The following is a 27798-nucleotide window of genomic DNA, read 5'->3' on the forward strand; positions in this document are numbered from 1 at the left end:
TCTATAAAATGACAAACTAGAGATTGTAAGTGGTAACTGGTTATGCCACCAGGGGCAGATATCTATTATCATAGATCATCATGACTTATAATGATTTGGAATATCTCATAATGATTAGAAAGTAGTGACACTATTGTCAGTAAATGTGTATGACCAAATAGATCTTGTTACAAGGAAAACTGATTCATAGGACAGCCGTAAAGAGACTTCTGTCACAAATGTCAGAATACCACTTTTTCACAGTCACATTGTTTTCTAGCAGAAGCAGGTTTTCCCCATGGCAGAGTCTCTACCGGTCCTTTAGTAAGACAGATGTGGCAGCCATGACTTTTTTGTGGAAATGAGGTTGGACAGGTAACTCAAATAATGAAAGTCAACAAGCCACCATTTCAGATGGTGACTCTTCTATACAAGACCGACAGGTAGACCAGGGTGGTCTCACACAGAAGCCTCAAACTATCCCTGGCATACTGGACGAAAACTCCCAGGACATCAAGGACATTTCTGATATGGAGACAATATGTCACATCATGGTTCATTTCTAGTACACTTGTAAGAGTAGTCCCATTGTGCCACCCATGCATGGGAGACCTGCTGTCATGGACAATTTTCCACAGACGAGGCTTCCACGTGCTCGCAGGAGGTTTTTGTATTTTTGGGAGGGTCTCTGGTGCACTAATGGTAAAGTGAAAAACAGTTATACACCTTTGGTCAGTGTGGGTAAGACTTTTCCTCTCAGCTTACATCAAGGTTCTAAGGCCACAACCACAGAGTCACTTACCTGCAGATGCTACAGAATAATTTTCCTAGAAGATGCTCCAACTGGCATAGGGAACTTGCTTCAGGAGGAAATTGTCCATAGGAACATATACAGCATGCCATGATGGCATGGGTAAAGTTTTCATTGTCAATAGTACCCACAGATAGACAATGCATATCCACTACACTCATTAGAAATGTGCCAATGTCATTTTGAGGCTTTTCTATGCATGACGGAGCAAGACGGACATAGTTTACACACCAGTTTTGAAAAGAAAGGATGCTATTGGAAATGAACCACCAGGAATGGTTGACTTCCTAAATTGGATGGTCAATCCAATGCATTTCTGGCAGTCTCATATTTGCATAGCAAATCTATCAGAGAACATGCACGGAGAACATTGCCTACCCCTGCTTTCAAATGAAGAAAAGGAAGAGAGTTCTAACAGACTTTAGATGGTTTCTGTCTTGAATTCCATCATCTCTATGACAAAGCTGTTAGGGGTCATTTAGGCACCTGTGGGCAGTCCACCTAGAATACTGGGGTAGCGAAGACACTGGGTATACCCACTCTGAGGCACACCACATGCTCTATCCAGGGCCATTCACTGCTGGGCAGGCTGCCACATTGCAGCAGTCCAAATTGTATTTATGTTGAGTTTTCAGAAACAAACTAACAAGATTGAGGGAAATTCTGAAATACAAAAATACACTGGCTCTAATGCAGAAGGAGAGGCCATTGTTGATTTTCGCTGCATAGTTTCATCCTACCCGGGCAAGTTAAATTTTGGTACGAAGGATCAACTTACACAGGGGGTCCATTCATGGCAGTGGTCCTTTAGCGAATTGGCTGCTACCAATAAGTGGTTTCTGGGAAAAGTTCTACCGGAAGTCAATTCATGGTCCCCTCACCTCTAAAAGCCACATGTGTGGTGGAATAAGTGGTCTTCTGATTTACCTGGCTTTATAGAACTTAAGACCACCAGCAGGCCCTCACCCCAACACCGGCCATACGCAGACCAACAAATTAATTTTGTTAGGAAGAAGTTTTATTTTAACTTTTTACTTGTTAATTCCATAAAACACGTTTTAGCCATAAATCACTTCAAGAAACTTCAAAACATATTTACAATAACATGACTGCATTCATAAATTTCAATCTGTAACAATAAATCATTGTGACAGGATTCCTTCCTGTCCTCAACCTCCCTTGGACCGCACAGGTGAACTGTACCTCACCTGTATCCCTGGGGGGCGGCTCTCCTGACTTCACTGTTCCTTGCCCACACGCTCAGGGTACACTGGCTCTAACGCAGAAGTAGAGGCCATTGTTGATTTTCGCTGCATAGTTTCAGCCTACCCGGGCAAGTTAAATTTTGGTAGAAAGGATCACCTTACACAGGGGGTCCATTCATGGCAGTGGTCCTTTAGCATATTAGTAGGAAGAACTACAATGTGAGCTACAGTAATAATAAAATACCTGAAGATATAATAAACTTCAGAAGTAAATCCCTATAGGAGCTGATAAATGCAGGCTGATAGATTAAGGTCATTCAATAAAAAGTGATACCCGACTGCTAGACAGAATCGAATAATAACAAGGGGAAACAGGGAACAAAATCACAATAAGAAAAACTTTAATTAAATCGTATAAATGGACAAATAATCGTGAAATATAAAAGATGTAAATTTGTAAAACACTAGCATTCTACTTCAGGCACACCACAGTCAGACTGAACGACAATGGACAGTATAGTAAAATCAGACAAAATCATCTTACACGTATAACAACATTAATAAACTAATACATGGGAAGTACAATAAATACAGACGTGTAAAAACAATACTCAGAGACTGATAAATATATATCGATGATAGTCTAATACAAAAATAATCTATGTTTGAAAGAGAACGGATCAAAGTGGTGTCGCTACAGCAAGGATGTGCTGTGGGAACCAACGGCCTATGCGCGTTTCGGTGTTCCTAATGGTTATAGGTCACCTTCCTCAGGGCCATTCCCATTGATAAGAGACGACAAGAATCTAATTTTAGCAGCAGGTTCTCGGATTGATTAGACATTGGATGCTTGATGTGCTGAAATCACACAGTCATGTCATCTAATGAAGGAAAAAAGTAGTAGGGTTATATACCCTTATGGTGTTGTTAGCTTTCCTATAGTTATCTATTTTGACTTTCGTATGCAGATATATATGTCTACACATAAAAATATATAATAGACGTGCCCATTATTAAATTGGAATAAGGATTAAAGAGAAATCAAGTTTGGAATTTAGAGTGACGATAAAAATTAAAAATTGAAATTGGAAAAATATAAATAAATAATAACTGGAAAGACAAGTAGGGGGTATGGGTGAAGAAATCGAGGTAAATAGTTAGCAATGCTTATATTGATTATGTTAGTTAGTGGAATAGTTAAAGTATATGTAATAGTTAGAGTGTGATAAGGTAGTACCTTATGTGATGGTACTTAAAGCTTTTGTCCCATACCCGTGGGAACATGCATATGTGCATATTGTGAAATTAGTTCTGTTCGATAAATATTTACTAGCATACTTGAGTTGTCTATGCTGGTAGTTCAGACAATGCTGTTATCATAAAGTTGTTCCGATCTTTTATACGGACATGACAACGTCTAGTATATCAGGAAAGGATGGTCTGGCTATAAGGCAGAACAGTAGATAGATATGGATACTAGGATATATGCTATGTATGACCAATTAAAGAAGCTAACAAGCGGTCTGTACAAGGTTGTAATAATGTTAATTATTAACTCTAAAATCTATTACTCAATAAAGGCTTTGTGGCAAGAATATAAGTGCTTGTAATTACCTGCCAAGGCTGAAAATGCATCGAGCTAATGTCCTTTATTTAGTAGTCTCTGTTAAAGTTTCGGGCTGATGCAACTTTGAATGAAGAGTCCTACACCAATAAAAATAGTTATGGTTAGACTCGCCGAAAGTAGTGGGAAATGGTAGCAAAGCACCCCGCTTGTCAGATATAATTTCTTAACAAAAACCAGGAGCAGTCCATAGGGGCTTTCTCCTAGGTCGAATAGCGAAAGCATGTTCAAAGATGACGGGAGAAAGACTCACCGATTTGCCGATAAACTCTTCGTTGATCGAAAAACGTCGGCGGCCGCGGCTCCAGTCTATTTAAATAATGTGATTAATAGGTATGTAGAGCTAGGCTGGTCCGCGGCCTCTCATTGTAGCATTGCGGACTTGTATAGCCGCCATATTGGAATTCCGTGGTCTTATATCTCTCAATGCGACGCAATGGGAGCCTGTCAAACACTTGGGCAATATGCGCCACTAAAGTGGGGAAGGGAATTTAACTAGCTATAGGGGAATACTCTCAACACTGGTACCTTGTGGGCATAAAGGTAATAAAGATAGCGGAAGCTCTTAACTGGGAAAAACTTATGACTGGATTAACAGCTGAGTGAAAACAGCCGAGTTGATGGCAGGAGGCACTCTATTTCTATTCCAGATGGTAATAAGGTACTGATATACAATGATAGTGCAAAAGAAAAAGGCATAGATGGACATAAAAATAAGGACAAAAGCGATGAATTGGGATCAAACGGCTAAATATAAAGCTGGGAATGATGGGAACGAAATGTGGAAGAATGAAGAGTAAAAAGGGGGTAAGAAAAAGGTGGGTTGGGAAAAAGAAGCAAAAAAGATATATATAAAATATATATGAAAAAGTTGAATAGGGGTAAGAAAATGGGACATAGACCAATATATGTATGTATATCTAAAGGTGATGATACCAATCAGAGCTCGGTGAGGCATCCGAGTGACGAACGCTGATTCAGGGAAGATAGATGTTAGTCAGATAATGGCGTTTTCCCAAGGGGTCAGCTCGTTCAGTCCTTTGGCACAGCTATCTTGGGTAAATATCCAAAAAACTTCTCGTTTTTTTCCTTATTTTATGGTCAGCTGTCTGTCCTGCTTTCTTAATTTTTTCCATGACAGTCCAAGTGAGATCGACTACTTGGTGTCCATGCTGTTTCCAATGGGATACTAAAGGGGCACTTTCTTTGACGTTTCTGATATTCGACATATGTTCTAATATTCTTACTTTGACTTCCCTCCCTGTCTCACCTACGTAAAGTAAGGGACATGTGCACCTGATCAAATAAATGCAATTGGCAGTTTTGCAGTTGGTCATGTCTGTAAGTGCATAGTTGTTACCTTTCCAGGAAAAGGAGTCGCCCACAAATGCTCTAGGGCAAGCTTTGCAGTTGCCGCATTTGTGGTGTCCATTGATCGGTCGATCTCCACATATGGATTTTTGGCAAAAACTTTCATTTTTAGGTAGAGATGCCCTCACCAATTTATTGGAGATATTCTGGTTCTTCCTAAACGATAGGAGAGGACGTCTTAATGGCACCTGGTTAGGGTTGCTGTTAAGAATATTGCAATTGGAGAGGATTATTTTTCTGATTTTTTCATTCAAGTTAGAATGTTGGATTACACAGGCCAGTGTGGACATAGATTTTTTGTTGTTCCTTTGTTTCTCGAACATACTGGTCCTGTTATAATACTTGGCTCTTTTATACGAGTCTCTAATCAGTTTCTTAGGATAGCCTCTCAGTAGGAATTTTTGTTGTAATATGTTAGCATGATGTTCAAAGTCGGATAAACTAGAGCAATTTCGGCGGACCCGTAGAAATTGGCTAAAAGGTATCCCTTGTTTTTGCCTGGAAGGGTGGAAACTATCGAAATGGAGGATGGTATTTCTCGCTGTAGGTTTGATGAATAGAGACATTTGAAGTTGGGAGTTGTTATGACCTATCCAGAGATCTAGGAATTCGACTTTACTTCTGCTAGTGTGGAAGGTAAACTTGAGATTAGGGTCACATAAATTGATCCACTGACTGAATTCTAGTAAGGATTCCTCTTCTCCTGTCCAAATGGAGAAGATATCGTCTATAAATCGAGACCAGGAATGGATATTTTCAAAGAACGGTGCTATTTCGTTGTAGACAAATTTTTCCTCGAAGTAGCCTACATAGATATTTGCAACACTAGGGGCACAGGCAGCCCCCATACTGACCCCTTTCTTTTGTTGAAAAATCTGGTTGTCAAATTCAAAGAAATTTTCTCGCAGCACGATGTCTAGGCACTGTAAGACGTAGGCAGAGGGTTCTGTCGTGCCTTCTTTTTCAAATAAGGAAGCCACTGCTTGCCAGGCTTCTTGCTGGGGGATGTTAGTGTATAGTGCTTCGATATCCATCGTGACTAATAGTTGAATATTCGGATTGAAAGAGTGTCCTTCTAGTTTAGCGATGATATGGCTGGTGTCTCGAATATATGCTGGGAGTTGGGCTACCCTCGGGCTCAGAAAATTCTCCACATATTTGGACAAGGGCTCTGTCAGAGCTCCTACGGTGGAGACTATGGGTCGCATGGGCGGATCTGTTACGTTTTTGTGTATTTTAGGGACACCGTAGAATACTGGTGTCCTGGTCTTCACAGGGTTCAGATACTGTAGTTCTTGGTGACAGATAAGTCCACTATCGTATGCTTCATTAGTGATTTGAGCTATTTCTCTTTTTACCCGTTCCTGACAATTTTTGTTTGTTTTTTGATAGTATTGAGGATCGTTAAGCATAGTCTGGATCTTATATTTATATACTTCTGTATCTAATAAGACTATGCCTCCTCCTTTATCACATGGATTGACTGTGGTGGTCTTATCTTTTTGTAGGTTTTGGAGAGCTTGGTATTCCCCTTTATTTAGATTAAAAACAGGGTTTGGGGACAAATTTCAACAGCGATTGGATCTTCTCTGTCACAACATTTTCAAAGATTTTTACTTCAGGTCCTACTGTATCTAAATATGGTGTAAAAGTGGAAGCTGGTTTAAGGCCTGATTGATTGAGCTCCCTATTGTCTACTTTGTCCTAAAAAAATCTGGTAAGTCTAATTCTTCTAAAGAAAGCGTGCAGATCAGAGAGAAGGTCAAATTTGTTAATGGAAGTAGTGGGAATAGAGGACAGTCCTTTCTTAAGCAACGATTCCGTATCTGTATCCATGGGGATAGCTCTAAGATTGAAGACCGGTACTACCTTTAGTCCCTCCTGTATTGTTGTCTCCGGGTTTGTAGGGTATGTGGCACATTGTCCACATTCTGGTATCTGTTTCTCTTGAAATTCCTGTATCTTGTTCGGGGTCTTCCTCCCCTGGATAAAAAATGATGACTAGATCGGTTGGGGCCTTCATTAGAGCCCAATCTGCCACTGTATTGTTCTAACTGATTAGAGGTTCCTTCCCCTTCAGATTCAGAGGTATCTGAAAAGGTGACAATTTTTTTGTGTGTCCAGAATTGTCGATCTTGTTCTGGCATATTCTGTTGTTGATTAGTATAGTATTTGTCCGATAAATACGGATATGCCCGCTCTGTCGTAAACCATCTGATGTCCTTTCTAAGCTTGTCTGTCTTTCTTTTGATTAGATATAAATTGAATGATTCAAGTTCTTGATTGATGGCCTCTATCTGTTTTTTTGCTTCTTGTAAGGAATCTTGTGTTCTCAATTGATCTTCTAATGACTGAATCTCCTTCATAAGAACTTCCATAAGTTCTCTGGCTGTCTCAACTATAAGGATCATCCAATCCCGAGAGCAACGGTTGGAGATAAGAGACCATTTCTCTAGGAATTGTCTGATCTCCACAAAAAGGCCTGGAACATTTCTCACTCTTAGGCCTGTGGGAATAATTCCTGCTCTAAAATATTCTAGGATGTATTCTGCATGTAACTCTGTACGTTTGTTTTTTTTCTTAAGGTCTAGTAGTTTATACCAACCTTCTTTGGGCTGGTTGACAGAGATTGATGTACCTACTCCTGATCTCGGTTGATCTAATAATTTGGCTAAATCTTCCTTATTAAAGCCAAATGTTTTAATGGAGTCCATATTGAGTCTTGAGCTAACGACAGAGAGAATGGAATACTAATCCTAAGGGTAGAAAGGATCAATCTTATTCTGGTACTAAGGGGATATTGTAGACTAGGTAGATAGAAAAAATATATAGTATATATTGCCACCATATAAATGTTAAATAGTAATTGAAAGTGCAAATCTCATGCAAATAGAGTGTAACTCGCACTGATGTTAGTTAGATAACTACGGGAGCTAATCATCTAAAGATTAAATAAAATAAGAAGAGAATAGAAAAAAGAGAATAGAAAAAAGAAAATAGAAATAAGAGACATGACTATGGATATAAAGCAAAAAATGATATATAGAAGCATGTGCGAGCAAAAATTATAAGTAAACAACTGGGTAAACCAGGCCCCAACGACAAAGTGTCGTAACAATGAGAGAAAAACTATAAAGGGGTTCCCTAAGAGAATGCTAGTAGCTCAATCAGGGAAAAATATGAGTAGGAAGAACTACAACATGAGCTACAGTAATAACATAATACCTGAAGATATAATAAACTTCAGAAGTAAATCCCTATAGGCAGTGCTTTAAATGGAAAAATAAAAGTGCAGGTACTCTGTAATAGAGTACCTGCTTATTTCTGAGAAGTGCCGGTACTCTCCAATTAAAAGTATTACGTTTTTCTTGAGATATGCCGGTACTCTCCTTCTCAAAATAAAAAAGTGCTGGTACTCAGTACCGGAGAGTACCGGCCCATTTAAAGCACTGCCTATAGGAGCTGATAAATGCAGGCTGATAGATTAAGGTCATTCAATAAAAAGTGATACCCGACTGCTAGACAGAATCGAATAATAACAAGGGGAAACAGGGAACAAAATCACAATAAGAAAAACTTTAATTAAATCGTATAAATGGACAAATAATCGTGAAATATAAAAGATGTAAATTTGTAAAACACCTAGCATTCTACTTCAGGCACACCACAGTCAGACTGAACGACAATGGACGGTATAGTAAAATCAGACAAAATCATCTTACACGTATAACAACATTAATAAACTAATACATGGGAAGTACAATAAATACAGACGTGTAAAAACAATACACGTCCTTTAGCATATTGGCTGCTACCAATAAGTGGTTTCTGGAAGAAGTTCTACCGGCAGTCGATTTACGGTCCCCTCACCTCTAAGTGCCACATGTGTGGTGGAATAGGTGACCTGATTTAGCTGGGCATACACTCCGTGAACGACCCCACCCCCACATAATGTTGCTCTTGGTAAACCCTTGCAGCCTTTTATGTGAATAATATTTCAAAGTATCAAGTCTTACAATAGATATTTATGAAACATTCTAGCACACTGACATATGGAACAGTTTCAGTCCCACTGCCACACTGTAGCTCTCAGAGAAATGCAATGGATGTTTCTGAGTCTAATAGAGTTTCCCCCTGCACAGCTCAATTTCTGCGTTTATATTCCTACAACACGGAGGCTTTCTGAACCAGACTGCTACCTACAAACGCACACGACACAAGTGTTTCAAATCATCCAAGTTCAATTTAAGCTGAACAGCAAACACTCGATCAGCGGCCATTACCTCTCCGATTATCAAATTAGGCCGGGCGTGAGGAGCGCCTCGCGAAATTCCTCATTCGAGAACAGGTAGGGGAGATATGAGACGAAGCTACGACCCTTTGGGAGGCTGCAGGCCTCGGGCATTTCCTGTGAATGTTTAAATTCATATCTTGCGTCTATATTCTTCAGCAAATTGCCAGCGCCGCTCCACGCATTCAAGCGAGGTGTTTAACACAAACAAGCCACCTGGCCAAGGCGAAGAAATCCATAAGGAGGCAATTGGGGCAGCGGGTGAGGCTCTGCAAATGAGGATGCGATACTTTCAGCCAAGAGATGTCTGCGAATCCCTGTGGAGAGGAGGCGCCGCTGTGGCAGCGACCCACTGGCTCCCACAAATGTATCTGTATTGGACTCCGGGCCATAGGAACGAGAGGCAGCACCTCCCAGCGGGAGGGCGGGCACATTGCAATGTCACCGCCGGCAGCAGTGGTGATGGTAAGAGAAACAAACTGCCTCGCAGTGATCGATGTTTCAGCAAATAATGTCAGCTATAAATAAAATGTATGAGGCGACCACGCATATGTCTGCTGTTCAAGGCCAAATTTTGTCAACAGCTTGGGCTGAACGGCAGCCTTTATTTCTGCCTTATTACCATTATGTGGTATACTGCGCCGAGAAGCGTGTGTGGTTGGAAGAATGCTATCTTTGCTTTGGCTCTCCATGGGAAATGTTTCCTTGTCGTGTGATGACCTCCGAGATGCAGACAGATAAGTGTGTATGGAAGAAGAAGGGTGAGAGAGAGGCAGGCCAGGTTCCAGGAAGTTTTACATGGATGGGCCAATGGTGTGTTTAGGTGGGGCAATGGCGGGCCCGATTTTTGTCAATTCTGGAGATGTCCTACAAGCCCTATATTTATATCATATCTTCTTTCAAGGAAGCATATGGCACATGTAGAGAATTATTTGAGAGTAAGGGTTGATGTCCATATTGGTCAGCCTCAACCCTCATAATTTCCAGCAGGCCATGCTTCAGCACAAGCACCTAGATACCAAGCCGATTGTAATTGTAGTCATTTAAGGAAGTCCCTGTTACCACACCCAAGCCTTGACATCTTCACACTAGGAAGACGGCTATTTATTCCTTGCAGTTCACCCACCATTTATTCCATTGAGGTCAAGAGTGATTCTGGCCACCAAGTTCTTGATGTTTAGGAGCCTCCTGATTAGATGCTTGTTGAGCCTGATATAGAGGGTGTTCTTGTACCCTAGTTTGCTGGTGACTTGAATATAGGGGATGGTTTTGTGGGTGTTGACTGGGAGCCATTTGAAAATCTTCCTCAGCATCTTCAGGGTGTGGAATAATGAGGCAGTGATGGTGTTGACTTGGCCTGTGCTATCAGGTTTTCAGTCAGTGACAATCCCGAGTATCTTGGCTTGGGTGGTGTGGGTGGAAGTAGGTCCTAGCTCTATCAGCCAGGGACGATGCGTCGAAAATCCAGATGCAAAGCAACAATGAATCCGTGCTGAAGCAGGCAATGCATCGATTTTGCCAGCGCTGCATAAAATTTTCTGCTGCTGAGCAGGCGCTGCATCAATTTTTCTGCTGCAACTGCCGGGGGTGTGTGGATTTTTCTTTAGGTCACCAGCTTCCACTTCCAAGGGCCCAGGGACTGCATTTGGCACCACTTGTTAAGTCAGGACTCTCAGCAGAAGAGCCCAGGCACTGGCAAATGAAGTCTTTGATGTCCCTGAAATTTTACAAGAGTCAAGCTCAGTTCAATCACTCAAGCACTTAGTGAACCTTGGAAAGCAGGGTGTCGAAAGCAAAGTCCAATCCTTTCACTCCCAGGGCAGAAGTAGCAGCAGCAGGCCAGCACAGCAAAGCAGCAGACAGAGTGGCAGGTCCTCCACAAACATCCAGCTCTTTTCCCTTGCAGAATGTCCTCAGTCTAGAAGTGTTCTGAAGTAGTGGAGTCAGCAGTCCAATACTTATACTCATTTCTGCCTTTGAAGTAGGTAAACTCCAAAGGAAAGTTTTTGAAGTGCACAAGACCCTGCCTCTCCCTGTTCTCACCCCAGACATACTCTAGGGAGTTTGACACTGTACCGCTTTGTGTAAGGACAGGCACATCCCTATTCAGGTGCAAGTGTCAGCTCCTCCCTCCACTCTAGCCGAGGAAGACCCATCAGGATATGCAGGATACACCCCAGATCCCTTTGAGTGACTGTCTAGATTGAATTCACAAACAGCCCAACTGTCAGTCTGACCCAGACGTGTATTCAGCAGCCAGGCAGAGGCACAGAATAGTTAAGCATGAAAATGCTCACTTTCTGAAAGTGGCATTTTCAAACTTACTTTCTAAAAACCAACTTCACCAAAAGATGTATTTTTAAAGTGTGAGTTCAGAGACCCCAAACTCTACATCTCTATCTGCTCCCAATGGGAAACTACACTTAAAAGATATTTCAAGGCAAATCCCATGTTACCCTATGGGAGAGAATGGTCTTGCAATAGTGAAAAACAAATTTAGCAGTATTTCAATATCAGGACACATAAAACAGACCAATACATGTCCTACCTTTAAAATACACTGCACCCTTCTCATGTGGCTGCCTTGGGCCTACATTAGGGGTGGCTTACATGTAGTAAAAGGTATGGTGTGGGCTTGGCCAATGGGTGAACTTGCTTGCCAGGTCGAACTGGCAGTTTAAAACTGCACACACAGGCACTGCAGTGGAAACTCTGAGACATGTTTACATGGCTACTCATGTGGGTGGCCCAATCAGTGACACAGGCCCACTAGTAGCATTTGATTTACAGGCCCTGGGCACACATAGTGCACTTTACTAGGGACTTTTCAGTAAATCAAATATGCCAACATGGAGAAACCAATCACCAATCCAATTTAGGCAGAAAGCACTTGCACTTTAGCATTGGTCAGCAGCGGTAAAGTGCCCAGAGTCCTATAGCCAGCAGGAAATAAATTCAGCACATGATAAAAAACAGAGTTCAGAAGTAAAAAGTACAGGGGAAACCACACCAAGAGCTGACAAGTCTAACAATATGGCACATTTTGTGATAGTATTACATCATTATTTTGTGATTTTTTTTCCATTTGAACGTGCTGCTTAGCATAGGTTGCACTTCGTTAGTACATGTTTAATACCCAAATATAGCAATAAACAACAGAAAGATGACCAGTCAACCTTTCCAAAGGGCCTTCAACTGCACAGCAACACATGTTGCAGCATTTGTTTGTAACTTTTGATCCATTTGAGCTAGAAACTTTTTTTAATGAATCTGCAGTTATGCAGCACATGATTATGTGGCAAATGCTGCAAATCAATAATCATGCAGAAAGCACCAAAGCCCAAAACCGCATAATTTTAGTGGGCCTGACCATAACCTAGGAAAGTGCAATGTATTGTAACACAATATCAGAATATGAAATGCTCACATTTGTTATCCTGCCCTATTGGTGAGAATAAATCCAGCCCAGCACAATATCTTGCTTGAGATAACATGGGTATTTACTTTACAAAAGCTACAGAGAACAGGCAGACAAATATGCTTGAGTAGGCATTGCACATTAAGGGCCTGAATTAGAGTTTGGTGGATGGATTACTAAGTCACAAATGTGACGGATAAAACCATCCACCATATTACAAATCGATTATATCTAGTGGCAACTGTAATACTACGGGCAATATATCTGTCCCATTTGTAACCTATCTGCTGAATTGTAAATCAGGACCTAATTATTAGGTAATTGGCAGACACTTATGATTCTGTTGTGCAGCTCATTCAATGAGACCTGCACTACCATTATCTTAATGGTATAATGCATGCCTTATTATACAGTATATTACTGTGTGCATTGTACACAGACTAAAATACATAAACATTCTCAGATCCCCACACACAAACAGCCATAACTGAGGTGCAGAAGGCTGTTCACAGCCAAGGACCCTGGTGCCACTGCACCTGCTGCATCATTGCCAGATAAATCCCTGTCCCCGGTGCCCTAACACACACCACCCAACAGCAGCTTGCTTCATGCAGAGCTAGGGTTGCCCCTTGGCCTTTTTTATTACTGGCATGATCATTATTTTAATTCGGAGCCAGTACAAAAATACACTTTAAAATGTGTTCTAGAGATTCTTAAATGATCCCTGACTGACAATTAAAGTAAACAAACTGAAAATAAACATCACAACATTCGGACATGGAGGAAGCAATTAAAATGTGAGTTATCCATGGCCTCTTCTGCTGTGATGGGAGGGCCAAATGTCATGTTTGGGTAGTCCTGGCCCACCTGGCCCTCCCACTAGGACTGGGCCTGGAGAGGGGCACCCAGTTTATGGTTTTCAGTAATATGGCAGCTTTAAGCAGCTCTGCAGTTTCCTTAGTGGCATTTTTTATGATTATAGTCCACCTATCCAGTTACTTATGTGGGTTGACCCATGTTCCTTTTTAAGGGAAATAATACATCCAAAAACAGGGTGCAGCTATGGGCACTACTTTTCTGCCAACGTATGCTAATCTAACCATGAGACATTGGGAGGCGGAAAGAATATGGACAGAAGAAAAAACTTAGATGCTCAAAAAGGTGGTTCTGTGGGTCCGCTTTATTGGCGATTTATTTTTAATCTTGGAAGATGAAAAATAGGATTTAATTTCATTTCCACAGACATAAACAATAATATTCAAATACTGCAGTTCACCTTTGAAAGAAGTGACAGCAGGATTAACTTTTTGTATATTGAAATATATGTGAATATTGAAAAGAACAAGATATGCACAAAAATACACAGGAAGTACACATGCTGCAACAGTATTCTATTTGGAAACAGTGCACATCCCAAAGCACCTAAATGGAGTGTGCTGTATGGACAATTTTTTAAAGTGAAACTAAATCGTTCAGAAACCACTGAGTTTGAAAATCAAAGATTAAAAATGTTTGAAAGATTTAGAAGACGTGGTCACCCTACCTCAGTGCTAGAGGATGCATTTCGGAGAGCATGCCTGAGAAACAGGGACGAACTTTTGATCCCAAAACCAATTAAGAAATCAATGAAGGAGATGACAATGAGGTACATCACGGAATTCAATCTCTCAAATAAATAAATTAGAGAACTGTTGCAGAAAATGTGTACTATCATTAAGATGGGTGAGCATTCAAAGAAATGGGTTTTAAATCACCACCGGATCAGGTACAGAAAGACAGCTTCACTAAGGGATATCTTGGTGTGAAGTTATCTCCTGGTCGAAAGTAATGATACAAAGAACAAGATCTTGAAATCAGGCTTTTTTAAATGCCAGAAATGTAAAGCTTGCCAACATGGTTGTAACATTACGTTGTTCAAAGCATCAAACAGCAAGATAAAACTGAATAAAGAAAGGATTCTGTGTGAGACGACACACGTAGTTTATATTCTGCAATGTGAATGTGGCAAGAGGTACATGGGCAGCACAGTAAATAAACTAAAGCTACGCATACTTCAGCATCTGAGAGTGATTTCTAATAGAGACTGTAGCTATGCCATGGTAAAAACACATTTGGGAGGAACATTGTGGTGTGTTATTTTGGAATCCAGCATATATGTGCTAAACCAAGAGGAGGAGATTAGGAATCAGGAGAGCTGAATCGAGGCAGATCATCATGGCTGGCACTGAAATACCATGGGGACTGAAAATTGATGCTGAGATGCATATACCTTTGTGATGTGTCAACCTTGCTTGAATATGGCTGTGTGATGCGGGTTCTGGGCAGAAAGTATGATGCTGTGTCATTGTGATGCTTAATTATAAGTGCCAAGCAGGTGGAAGGATGGGGTACATGCCTGAAGTGGGCATGATTCACAAGGTATGTGATCGAAACATTTTAAATGGGGTGCACTAACATGGCTGAGCCAGGATTTACAAAGGGCTATTTAGATTGGATAGGCCCAAACTGATTATAGCCAGAGGGTTATGTTACTAGGAGTTTATTTGAGAATTCAAGCACACCATGAGACAGAAGAATGAAATTGTGACCTTATACTTCACCTGGTGTTGCTGTTTGGCTTTATGTGTGGGTTAGGACAAGTTTGGTGATTCTCATTCAATTTCTGTACAGTAATATTTATATGTACATATGTGTTTGAGGAAATCATTTTTAATATAAGTACCTGCAATGACTTATAGTGACACATAACAATGTTCTCAAGGTTTTATGTGGAAGTCGTGTGTCCCACATTTTTATTCAGGTACTTTACTGTATATGGAATCATAATGTGCTTACATGAATAACAATGAGAATTGATAAATGGGACTAAGGAGTTTTAGGTCTCTATCAAAAACGGGGACATATGGGAATATATTCTAACCAAAATCATGTAGCTCATTGGAAATGTTATGAATTTGGGTAAGAATATCTAGCAGATGTTAAGAAGTGTGGACTCAATTAGGAGATTGGGAAAAGCCATATTGAACGAAGTTTTCAACCTCACTTTAGGCTACAAGAAGTTATGTGTTCGTTCTAGCCTTTTTTAATGGAGGGTGGTGGTATGGAGGGATGGTTCCCTTTAAATGCTATTGTTAGAAATGGGGTCTTTGGTTGGCAGTCAGGTTACCCCCTGTCCAAGCAAGGACCCTCACTCTAGTCAGGGTAAAAGAGAATCACCCTCAGCTAAGCCCTGCTTGCCCCCTTGGTAGCTTGGCAGAGAAGTAGGCTTAACTTCAGAGTGCTAGGTGTAAAGTATTTGTACCAACACACACAGTAACTTAATGATAACACTACAAAATGACACAACACAGGTTTGGAAGAATAGAAGATATCTATCTAAACAAAACAAGACCAAAATGACAAAAATCCACAATACACAAGTCAAGATATCAATTAAAAAGCAAAAAGAGGGGGGGGGGCATGGCTTCGGGCGTCAAGATGGCGGTTGCGCTCTAAGAGTGCTCCGGACCCCTCCGTCATCCGCGAACCTGCAAGTGGCCGGGCCCGGATTGGCGGCCAGAAAATGGCGGCCAGGAGCTGAGGCCGCTCTCCGGGCTCCCAGCCGCTGCAACGCTGCCTGAATTGAGCCCACCAGCCCGGAGAGGCAGCAAGAGGGCCATATGGGGCTGGTGAACAGGCCCAGCTGGCTGCGACCCGGGAGAGCCTTGTGAGGCTACAACAGCAGCGCCCGAGGAGGCTGAAGCCTCGGCGACTTCGGGCCGGCCCCTTACAGTCTGGGAGCCTGCCTGAGATTCGGCAACTAGACGTGTGGCAGTGGCGGATCCCCGGGGCAGGAGAACTGGTCCTGGGCCGAGAAGCCAGAGGTGCGGCCCCCCTGGGAGACGAGGTAGAGGCGGCCGAACCGGCCCTGCCCGATGCACCGCGACGAATGGAGGCTGAGAGGCTCGGTGCGAGGTGCGTGGAGGGCCCTAGAGGCGGCGATTGTGCTGACTCGAGTGACTGAAGCCTTGGGGGAGACCAGGCCCCTGCAGCGAGGAGGGACAGATGAGTTGTGGGGAGCCCTAGACCTTCCTACCAACTGAAGTATCCGTGGCTGACCTGCCAAAAGGAGGTGGGTGGGGCAGCGACCTGCCTGGCGCCCCCCAGGCCATAGGTACGGCCGGGGCCCTGGAGGAGCCAAGGAGGAGCAGAGGCACCGGGGATCACAACAGTCTCTGGGGTGAGGGGCCCCTGGCGAGGCCGGCCAGTTGTGTTTGGAATTGGGTGCGGCAGGGCCCGAGTCAGCTGTCCCCTGGACCAGAAAGAGGACTGCCCGGGACCCTGCCTTTCGCCTGGGAGCGCTGTCCTGGTGTACCGGGAGACAAGCCCCATGGGTGGTGGCCCACTGCATGGATCTGCAGACCAGAGGATTCTCAGAGAGACTGTCTGGCTGAGCGCCCCCCCCCCCCCCCCCCGGAGAAGTCCCCTTCTGAGAGTCAGTGAATACAAAAGAGACACTGTATGGTCAGGGGCCCATGTGTGATCGACGTGCGGCACGGTGGAAATCCCACCTGACCCCTCATGGCGACATGGGTAAGGACAGATCTGCCAGACTGCCCCCGGCGTCTCAACAGAGGATTGACCAATTTACCATGCCGACGACCTCTCGGAGTGAGGGAGACATGGCATCCGGTGAATGCCATCCTTCAGGCCATCCAGTCTTCGCAGCTAGCCGTAGAAACCAAGATCGGGGAAGTACAAGAGGACATGGGCCTTATAAGGCAAGATCTCAGAAATGCAGTGGGCCAAATCACAGAGGTGGAAGGTCGCATCTCTCAAACAGAAGACGATCTAGCGGATCTCAGGACCAAGGTGGCCCAACTGCAGACTCGAATTGGCAAATTGCACTGCCGTGCTGAAGATGCAGAGAACCGCTCCAGGCGCAATAATCTGTGCCTCATTGGGTTTCCGGAAGGAGCAGAAGAAAACCGGGCCCCTGAGTTCCTAGAGCGCTGGATCAAATCCTGGATGCCAGAACAAACTCTTTCACCCAGGTTTGCAATTGAGCGGGCGCACAGGGCCCTGGCCCGCGGCCCCCCCCCAGATGGCCCGAAAAGACTGATGATTGCACCTTTCCTAAACTTCAAGGATTGCAACTATATCCTTAAGGAAGCCATGCGTTGCACCGACCTCCACTGGGACAACCACAAAATTCTGATATTTCCAGACTACACTCGAGAGGTCCAAACCCAACGCCGCTCGTATGAGCACATCAAGCAAAATCTCAGGGCGATGCAACTTTCGTACATGCTCCTCTTCCCCGCGTGCCTGAAAGTCCTTATGGGTGAAAAGTCCTACTTCTTTGAGTCTCCAGAGGAGGCATGGGACTGGCTGACAGAGGAAGGCGTTGGGGCTCGGAGGGCCCTCCTGGACCTGTAAAGGGCTCCCTGGGGTGTGGCTCCGCCTCCCGAACAGGTGCATGAAGAGGACGAAAGCGCACCAGGTCCCGACGTAGTATACAAGGGGGCCCGATAGCCCTGTAGGCGAGGACTTGAGACCAAGATCCAGCCCCCAAACAGAAAGAGATCCTGTAGATACCTCGGAGATCCGGGACCCTGCATATGCGATGGAAGGGGACCGCCTGAGTCAAACTCCTATACTCGGCTGACTGTGGAGACACAGCTCTTCACTGGTGTACTTCAGGGGTGACCGATCCTGCCTGGCACAAACATATGCGGGTTAGGGCGGGGTCTTGCTTACTTCTCAATGCTTTTTGCCTATTGATTACCACCTACAGTCTTTGGTTTCCATCTACTGATTGCAGATGATCCGTCTGAATGGAGGGGTCCACCTCTCCATTCCAATGACAGTCCATTTGGCTGTGTTGTTTTGATTGGGTTGTTGGGCGACAGATGCTTCTGGGGTAGAAGTATGGGGTGGGGACAGTTGGGGGATGGGAAGTTCACTGAGGGGTTAAGCAGCGATGTTTCAATAGGGTTCCTTTATTGTTTTTTCAATCTATCCCTTTGTCTGAGACGTCACCCCTACACCCATTGACAGGCACCCGACATTCTACTATACCACTGTACCCCACGCGTGGCCCTCAATGACACAGGTCCTTTCATGGAATGTGAATGGACTCCTAGACAAGATCAAGAGGTCCGCAATGTTTAACACGCTTCGCAGATATGCCCCCTCAGTGGTTTTATTGCAGGAGACCCAGCTACTTGGCACCAAATGCCCCATGCTTGCGCGAGGTGGATACGACAAAGTCTACCACTCAGGATTCTCGAGGGGCTCCAGGGGAGTGGCCATTCGACTCCATTGTTCTTTGCCCATGGTGGTTACTGCCACTCAGTCCGATCCACAATGACGATTCATTGTGGTGACCGGCTCACTCCACGGGTTGCTGATTAACTTCATATGTGCCTACGCCCGACTGCGTTTGATAGCTTCTTGCTCACACTTCGCCAGGTGCTGTTGGGGCTCCCCCAGCAGACTACTCTAATAGGCAGAGACTTCAACTCTGTCCTAGACCCCAGGCTGGATGTTTCGGGTACTGTATCCGCCAGCTGTTCCTGCCGGTCGTTGAGCTTGAGTGGCTGGGCTGAGAGCCTTGGTCTGTGTGAGGTCTGGAGAATCTGGCACCCCAGGACTCGACAATACACGCACACATCAACAGCCCACCAGACGCACGCTAGAATTGACCTCGTGTTCATGCCAGCGCTGGACATCGCCAGTGTCACCGGGGCTGAAATACTGCCGCATGGGGTCTCAGACCACGCACCACTACAAATTTGGTTGGGAGGTGCAGAACCTGCCCAGCACCAGATATGGCGCCTGAATGCTTGGCACCTGCAGGACAGTGAGTACACCCTAGCGGTTAGAGACCATCTTAATCAATACTTCGAACAAAACTTAGGGTCGGTGCAATCGCCGGGCACGGTCTGGGCTGCATGTAAAGCTACTCTCCGGGGACAAGCCAAACATCTCCTTTGCATACGAGAACGCACACGCAACTCGCGGGTGTCAGAGCTCGAGGCTAGGGCGTTGCGACTTGAGCACCGACTTGCGGCCTCCGCATTAGCCTCCACTTCGAGGCAACTCACCATGGTCAAAGATGAGATTAAGCACTTAACGCTGGAAACTGCAAAGCATCTCTGGCGAGCCTCAGCAGCCCGGGTGTACCACTGGGGGTGCAAGAATGGGAAATTCCTACACTGGCTAGCCACTCGGCCGCTAGCTGATAGAATTATTTCCAAAATAGCCAACGAGTCGGTAACTCTTTCCAGAACGCCAGGTGACATCGCGCAGAGCTTTGCATCCTATTATGTACGACTATATACAGAGCGCCCCCGGGCGCTGGCAGAAAGGGAGTCCCCTCTCCTAGATGACATTGTTCTCCCAAAGATTTCACAGGTGACCAGGGAAAGCCTGGATGAGGCCATAAGCCTCGTAGAGATCAACGATGCAATAGCTAAGTTGTCACCAGGTAAGACACCTGGCCCAGACGGCTTCCCGGCAGAGCTATATGGTAAATGCGGAGATATCCTGGGCCCTCACTTGCTAACTATGTACGAGGAAGCGGAAAAAACAGGCTGTTTCCTTTCTGGGATCGACCAGGCCACTATTGTGGTGATCCCCAAGACCCAACCTCCGTCACAACACTGCTCGGCGTATCGTCCCATCTCCCTCTTAAATACTTAGATTAAGGTATTATCCACGATCCTTGCCACTAGGCTGAGGATGGCACTTCCCTCGCTGGTTCACCCAGACCAGTGCGGGTTTATGCCCACACGAAGTAGAAGACACTGCATCAGGCGCCTGCATGTAGCCCTGGCCCACCGCAAAGCACAAGCCCCGTCTCCCTAGGCTCTTCTCTTGCTGGACTTCGAGAAGGCCTTTGATACCGTGGATTGGACCTACCTGGACCAAGTCCTGCTGAATAACGGATTTGGGCCCAAATTCTGCAGCCTGGTGAAGCTCCTCTACTCCAACCCGACCGCCCAAGTCCAGGTGAATGAGGTGATCTCGGACCCATTCCCCATCTGTCGGGGCACCCGTCAAGGGTGCCCATTGTCCCCGCTGCTCTTCGCACTCGCGATAGAGCCTTTGGTGAAACTATTGAGAGAGGACCCTCTAGTTGAGGGTTGGTCATGGCCCGCTGGGCCAGAGGACCGTGTGGCATTATACGCAGATGACGTGCTTATATACTTATCCAACCCTGCCAAAAGTGGTCCTCGAATCCCGCGAATCCTGGGTCTCTTCTCTGAGGCTTCGGGCTTGACTTTGAACCCCAGCAAATCCCTATTGGTCCCCCTGCATCCCTCCAGAGACTGCGTTAAGTGGCAACAAAACATCCCTATTAGGCGCAACAGTTTTAAATATCTGGGAGTGCAGGTGGTCCTGCTACCAGAGCTGGCGTGGGCGCTCAACGTCGCACCACTTACCCGACGAGTTAAAGACGACCTTCAACATTGGCGGGCCCTGCCTCTCAATCTGCTTGGTAGAATAGCACTCCATAAAATGATGATCCTCCCTAGGCTCCTTTACCTACTGCAGAACTTTCCGCACCCAATTCCTCGTAAATGGTTTAAAGAAATGGACACGGTAGCACGTCAGTTCCTGTGGTGAGGCACCCGTCCTAGGCTAGCCCTTAATACCTGTCAAAGAGATGTCTACGATGGAGGTCTGGGAATGTCCAATATTTACTATTATCACCTTGCGATACACCTACTCGTAATAAACGATTGGATGGGGGAGGTTGGACGGACCCAGCATACCGACTGGAGCTCCAAACGATAGGCTACCACAGGGTCCTTGAAGCACTATATGGTCGTCCAATCCCCGAGTGACCCCTGAGGTGACCAAGGTGGCCCTGTTGGGCTGGCGCGGAGCCCAAAGAGTGTTGGGTTGGTGGGGCTGTCTTACCCAGCAGACCCCATTATGGCATGGGGGATGGTTGGCAGAGGTGTCAGCGTTGGAGGGATTTCAGAGATGGGACAGTATAGGAATCTCCACGCTGGGAGACGTCTGGGGGGGTCACACATGCGATCCTTTTAAGAGCGTCAGCGACTCTTTTCACTGAACAAGACTCAATTCCAAAGGTACCTACAACTCCGCCATGCACTACTGGTATACGTCCGAGCGGAAGAGACCATACCTGAATACAGTCCCATGGAGGCAAACGTGCTAATGGGGAGCCTGGGCGAGGGTGTGGTCTCACAGATTTACCGCTCTCTGACTGCTAACACCGCTCGACCACTAGATGGGCTTCGCCAGAGGTGGGAGGAGTGAGTGGACCCTATAGAGGAGGAGGTCTGGAGGGAAGCGCTAATGGCCCCTCGGACCCTAACTACGGCCACTCGATTTTGAATGCTACAGACCCTCTATCTGCACACAGCATACCTCACGCCCATTAAGCTACACAGAGCGGGCCTCCGACCCCGGGCTGACTGTCCTCGATGCTCGGGCCCGGATGCTGATTTTTACCACATGGTGTGGTCCTGCCTGTCCATAGCGACTTGCTGGAGGGCGGTTATGAGGGAGGCCTCAGGGGTCTTGCGGGTTGAGGTGGAAGTGGCTCCGCTGTCACTGTTGCTGTGGGTCATAGGGGAAGTGGGATTGAGAAGAGCAGACCGAATCTTCCTGGGAGTGGCATGTCTGGTGGCCAAAAGAGACATAGGGGGTGATTCTAAGTCTGGCGGGCGGCGGAGGCCGCCCGCCAGACTTCCCCCTCCAAAATACCGCTCCGCGGTCGGAAGACCGCTGAGGGTATTCTGGGTTTTGCACTGGGCTGGCGGGCGACCGCCAAAAAGCCGCCCGCCAGCCCAGTGCAAAACTACCTTCCCACGAGGACGCCGGCTCCAAATGGAGCCGGCGGAGTGGGAAGGTGCGACGGGTGCAGTGGCACCCGTCGCGAATTTCACTGTCTGCAATGCAGACAGTGAAATTCTTTATGGGGCCCTCTTACGGGGGCCCCTGCAGTGCCCATGCCATTGGCATGGGCACTGCAGGGGCCCCCAGGGGCCCCACGACAACCCATACCGCCATCCCGCCCGCCAGGAACAGGATGGCGGTATGGGCTGTCAGAATCCCCATGGCGGCGCAGCGAGCTGCGCCGCCATGGAGGATTCAAATGGGCAGCGGAAAACCGGCGGGAGACCGCCGGTTTTCCACTTCTGACCGCGGTCAAACCGCCGCGGTCAGAATGCCCAGCGGGGCACCGCCAGCCTGTTGGCGGTGCCCCTGTCATTTTAGCCCTGGACCGCCAGGGTTAGAATGACCCCCATAATGGCGGACTGGAAGGCTGGGGCGGTGCCAGCGCTGGCCAGATGGAGACGAGGGGTGGACTGGTGTGCCCAGCGCGAAAAACTTCTATATGAAGCCAGGGGGTGCCCAAATAAATACAACAAAGTATGGGGGAAATGGGAGGCCACGTGATGCACTTAACTCGCTCATGAGCTGCACGGTCTGCTGGGGGGGAACCTACCCCCAGTAGTAATTTGTGGGGGGTTTTCCCCTCTTCTTCTTTTCTCTCTCGTCTTTTCTCCTTTAGGATATGTCCGGGCAGCCGTATATTGGTTGTAAACCTTGTCTATGACAGCTTGTTTGGGGCGTGGGAGATGACTGTCTCTAGGTACCAGATGGTACCATGTTGTGTGTATTTTAATGTTATTGTTTTTGCAAAACCAATAAAAGTTCTTTATAAAAAAGAAAGCAAAAATAGTCTTTATGTAGTTTAAAACACACACTAACACTGTTAGCATGAAAATGTACCTTAGGTGCATCAAAAACAACCCAGCACGGGCAAGGGTGCGTCCAAAAGGGCTTCTGATGCGTCAATTTCACTCATGAGCGAGACATTGCGTTGTTTCTCCTTTCGTCGGGTCGGATTGCGTCATTTCTTCTCTCTGCAGGATAGCGATGCATCGATCCGGTCAGCACTCTCAGGTTTGGGCAGGCCTTGCGTTGTTTTTACACGCCCAGCGGTGTTTGCATCGGAAATTCAGCCACACGATGATCTGAAAACCACGCAGTGCGGGTTGCAATCTCCCAGCCTCCGTCAGCGATGTTGTACGTCGTTTCTCCAGCTCCATGCGTCGATTCTTTGGTCGCGTTTTCGTCGAGCATCGATTTTTCAGCCGCGGAGCCGGTGGCGCGTAATTTTTCAGCCGCAGATTGAAGTTGCATCGATCTTTTCCCCGCATGGCACTCTGTGCATGGAGTTCCTCCTCTAAGGCTGCCAGCTTCTCCTTTCAGGATCCCAGGAACTGGATGGGCACCACAGGGCAGAGTAGGAGTCTCTCCAGAGACTCCAGGTGCTGGCAAAGAGAAGTCTTTGCTGTCCCTGAGACTTCAAACAACAGGAGGCAAGCTCTAAATCAAGCCCTTGGAGAGTTCTTCTCAAGATGGAAGACACACAAAGTCCAGTCTTTGCGCTCTTACTCTGGCAGAAGCAGCAACTTCAGGATAGCTCCACAAAGCACAGTCACAGGCAGGGCAGCTCTTCTTCCTCAGCTCTTCTACAGGCACAGGTTCTTCTTGGTTTGTGCGTCGATTCTTTGGTCGCGTTTCCGGCGGGCATCGATTTTCAGCTGTGGAGCCGGGGGCGCATGGTTTCTTCCGCCGCAGATCGGAGTTGTGTCAATCTTTTCCCCGCATGACGCTCTGTGGGGGGATTTCTTCCTCTTAGGCTGCCATCTTCTCCTTTCAGGATCCCAGGAACTGGATGGGCACCACAGGGCAGAGTAGGAGTCAGCTCTTCTCCAGGCAGAGGTTCCTCTGGGTTTCCAGAAGTGTTCTAAAGTCTGTGGTTTTGGGTGCCCTTCTTATACACAATTTCTCCTTTGAAGTAAGCCTACTTCAAAGTAAAGTCTCTTTTGAATGTGAAATCCTGCCTTGCCCAGGCCAGGCCCCAGACACTCAACAGGGGGTGGGAGACTGCATTGTGTGAGGACAGGCACAGCCCTTTCAGGTGTAAGTGACCACTCCTCCCCTCCCTCCTAGCACAGATGGCTCATCAGGAAATGCAGACTACACCCCAGCTCTCTTTGTGTCACTGTCTAGTGTGAGGTGCAACCAGCCCAACTGTCAAACTGACCCAGACAGGGAATCCACAAACAGGCAGAGTCACAGAAATGGTATAAGCAAGAAAATGCTCACTTTCTAAAAGTGGCATTTTCAAACACACAATCTTAAAATCAACTTTACTAAAAGATGTATTTTTAAATTGTGAGCTCAGAGACTCCAAACTCCACATGTCCATCTGCTCCCAAAGGGAATCTACACTTTAATCAGATTTAAAGGTAGCCCCCATGTTGACCTATGAGAGGAACAGGCCTTGCAACAGTGACAAACAAATTTACCAATATGTCACTGTTAGGACATATAAAACACATTACTATGGGGGTCATTACAACCCTGGCGGACGGTGTTAAAGCAGCGGAAATACCGCAAACAGTCTGGAGGACAAAAAAAGAGAATTATGACCCTGGCGGAAACCGCCAACAAAGACAGCCACTTTAACACTTCGCCCGCCACGGCGGTACAGACAAGCAGCGCGGCGGTCACCGCCAACAGACAGGCGGAAGTCAATGTACCGCCCACACTATTACAACCCGCCAATCCGCCACCTTTTCCGGGGCGGATTCACCGTGGATAAAAACACGGCGGAAACAGCTATTGCTATGGGAAAACGCTCACCTTAACATATCCCACGAGGAACGAGGAATCCATGGAGCCGGAACTCCAAATACTCCCTGCCCTTGTGTTTCTGCTCTTCTACGACCAACAGCTACGTAGGCGCCGCAGACAACGGTGAGTACTGCACCTACGACATGGGGGAGGGGGAGGCAAAAGTTAGGGGGACACACACCAAACACCCCCACCCTCGCATATTACAACATACACACCAATGCATTCACAAAAATCAAAGTAACAACCCACAATCCCCCCGGAAGAATGAATACACAAAGCGAAAATCGGTCAAACAATCTAATGTGGCAATATACATGTCATACAAAAATATACAGATATATATTTGAAAATCAGTCAGAATTATATACAAGACGAGAAGTAGTGCAGATATGTACATAACAATGTCCGTGCACTATCAGTCCAAAAATACATGGGCGAGGCCCACAAACGATACCTGACCACAATCGGAGAGAACACTGCCGGGGCATCAGATAGAAATTCTACAGGCACCTCAGGGGGAAGGGAAGGGGGGCACCTCAGCCGGATGACTGCAAAGCCAGATCCACGACGGGGCTCCATGCCCATTCATGCCCTCCTGGGGAGTGCAAAGCCACAGTCTCTCAAGTCTCTACAGTGGGTATTTTGCCCACTGTGCCATCCTGGGGAGTGCAAAGCCACAGTCTCTCAAGTCTCTACAGTGGGTGGTTTGCCCACTGTGCCATCCTGGGGAGTGCAAAGCCACAGTCTCTCAAGTCTCTACAGTGGGTGGTTTGCCCACTGTGCCATCCTGGGGAGTGCAAAGCCACAGTCTCTCAAGTCTCTACAGTGGGTGGTTTGCCCACTGTGCCATCCTGGGGAGTGCAAAGCCACAGTCTCTCAAGTCTCTACAGCGGGTGGTTTGCCCACTGTGCCATCCTGGGGAGTGCAAAGCCACAGTCTCTCAAGTCTATACAGCGGGTGGTTTGCCCACTGTGCCATCCTGGGGAGTGCAAAGCCACAGTCTCTCAAGTCTATACAGCGGGTGGTTTGCCCACTGTGCCATCCTGGGGAGTGCAAAGCCACAGTCTCTCAAGTCTCTACACCGGGTGGTTTGCCCACTGTGCCATTCTGGGGAGTGCAAAGCCACAGTCTTTCAAGTCTCTACAGCGGGTGGTTTGCCCATTGTGCCATCCTGGGGAGTGCAAAGCCACAGTCTCTCAAGTCTATACAGTGGGTGGTTTGCCCACAGTGCCATCCTGGGGAGTGCAAAACCACAGTCTCTAGTTGATGCAGGTCTCTACTGGTACTGGGGGGGACTGGTGCCCAGACTGGATGAGTCTCCCTGTGAAAGGTCGTGTCCTGTCACTGTCCCAGCTGCACATGGGATAAGGATGCCTGATGTGGCGGGCCATTCATTCCTACACGGTGCGTTGCCCTGTTCAGCGGTGCTTTGCCATGGCGGTCTGTGCCCTGTTCAGCGGTGCATTGACATGGCGGTCTGTGCCCTGTTCAGCGGTGCATTGACATGGCGGTCTTTGCCCTGTTCAGTGGTGCTTTGCCATGGCGGTTCAGGACAGTTCAGCGGTGCTTTGCCATGGCGGTCTGTGCCCTGTTCAGCGTCGCATTGACATGGCGGTCTTTGCCCTGTTCATAGGTGCTTTGCCATGGCGGTTCAGGACAGTTCAGCAGTGCTTTGCCATGGCGGTTCAGGACAGTTCAGCAGTGCTTTGCCATGGCGGTCTGTGCCCTGTTCAGCGGTGCATTGACATGGCGGTCTTTGCCCTGTTCAGCGGTGCTTTGCAATGGCGGTTCAGGACAGTTCAGCGGTACTTTGCCATGGCGGTCTTTGCCCTGTTCAGCGGTGCTTTGCCATGGCGGTTCAGGACAGTTCAGCGGTGCTTTGCCATGGCGGTCTTTGCCCTGTTCAGCAGTGCTTTGACATGGCGGTTCAGGACAGTGCAGCTGTGCTTTGCCATGGCGGTCTGTGCCCTGTTCAGCGGTGCATTGACATGGCGGTCTTTGCCCTGTTCAGTGGTGCTTTGCCATGGCGGTTCAGGACAGTGCAGCTGTGCTTTGCCATGGCGGTCTGTGCCCTGTTCAGCGGTGCATTGACATGGCGGTCTTTGCCCTGTTCAGCGGTGCTTTGCCATGGCGGTTCAGGACAGTTCAACGGTGCTTTGCCATGGCGGTCTTTGCCCTGTTCAGCGGTTCTTTGACATGGCGGTTCAGGACAGTTCAGCGGTGCTTTGCCATGGCGGTCTGTGCCCTGTTCAGCGGTGCATTGACATGGCGGTCTTTGCCCTGTTCAGCGGTGCTTTGCCATGGCGGTTCAGGACAGTTCAGCGGTGCTTTGCCATGGCGGTCTTTGCCCTGTTCAGCGGTGCTTTGCCATGGCGGTTCAGGACAGTTCAGCAGTGCTTTGCCATGGCGGTCTTTGCCCTG

This window comes from Pleurodeles waltl, chromosome 4_1, assembly GCF_031143425.1.
Source record: "Pleurodeles waltl isolate 20211129_DDA chromosome 4_1, aPleWal1.hap1.20221129, whole genome shotgun sequence".
Lineage (NCBI taxonomy): Eukaryota > Metazoa > Chordata > Amphibia > Caudata > Salamandridae > Pleurodeles > Pleurodeles waltl.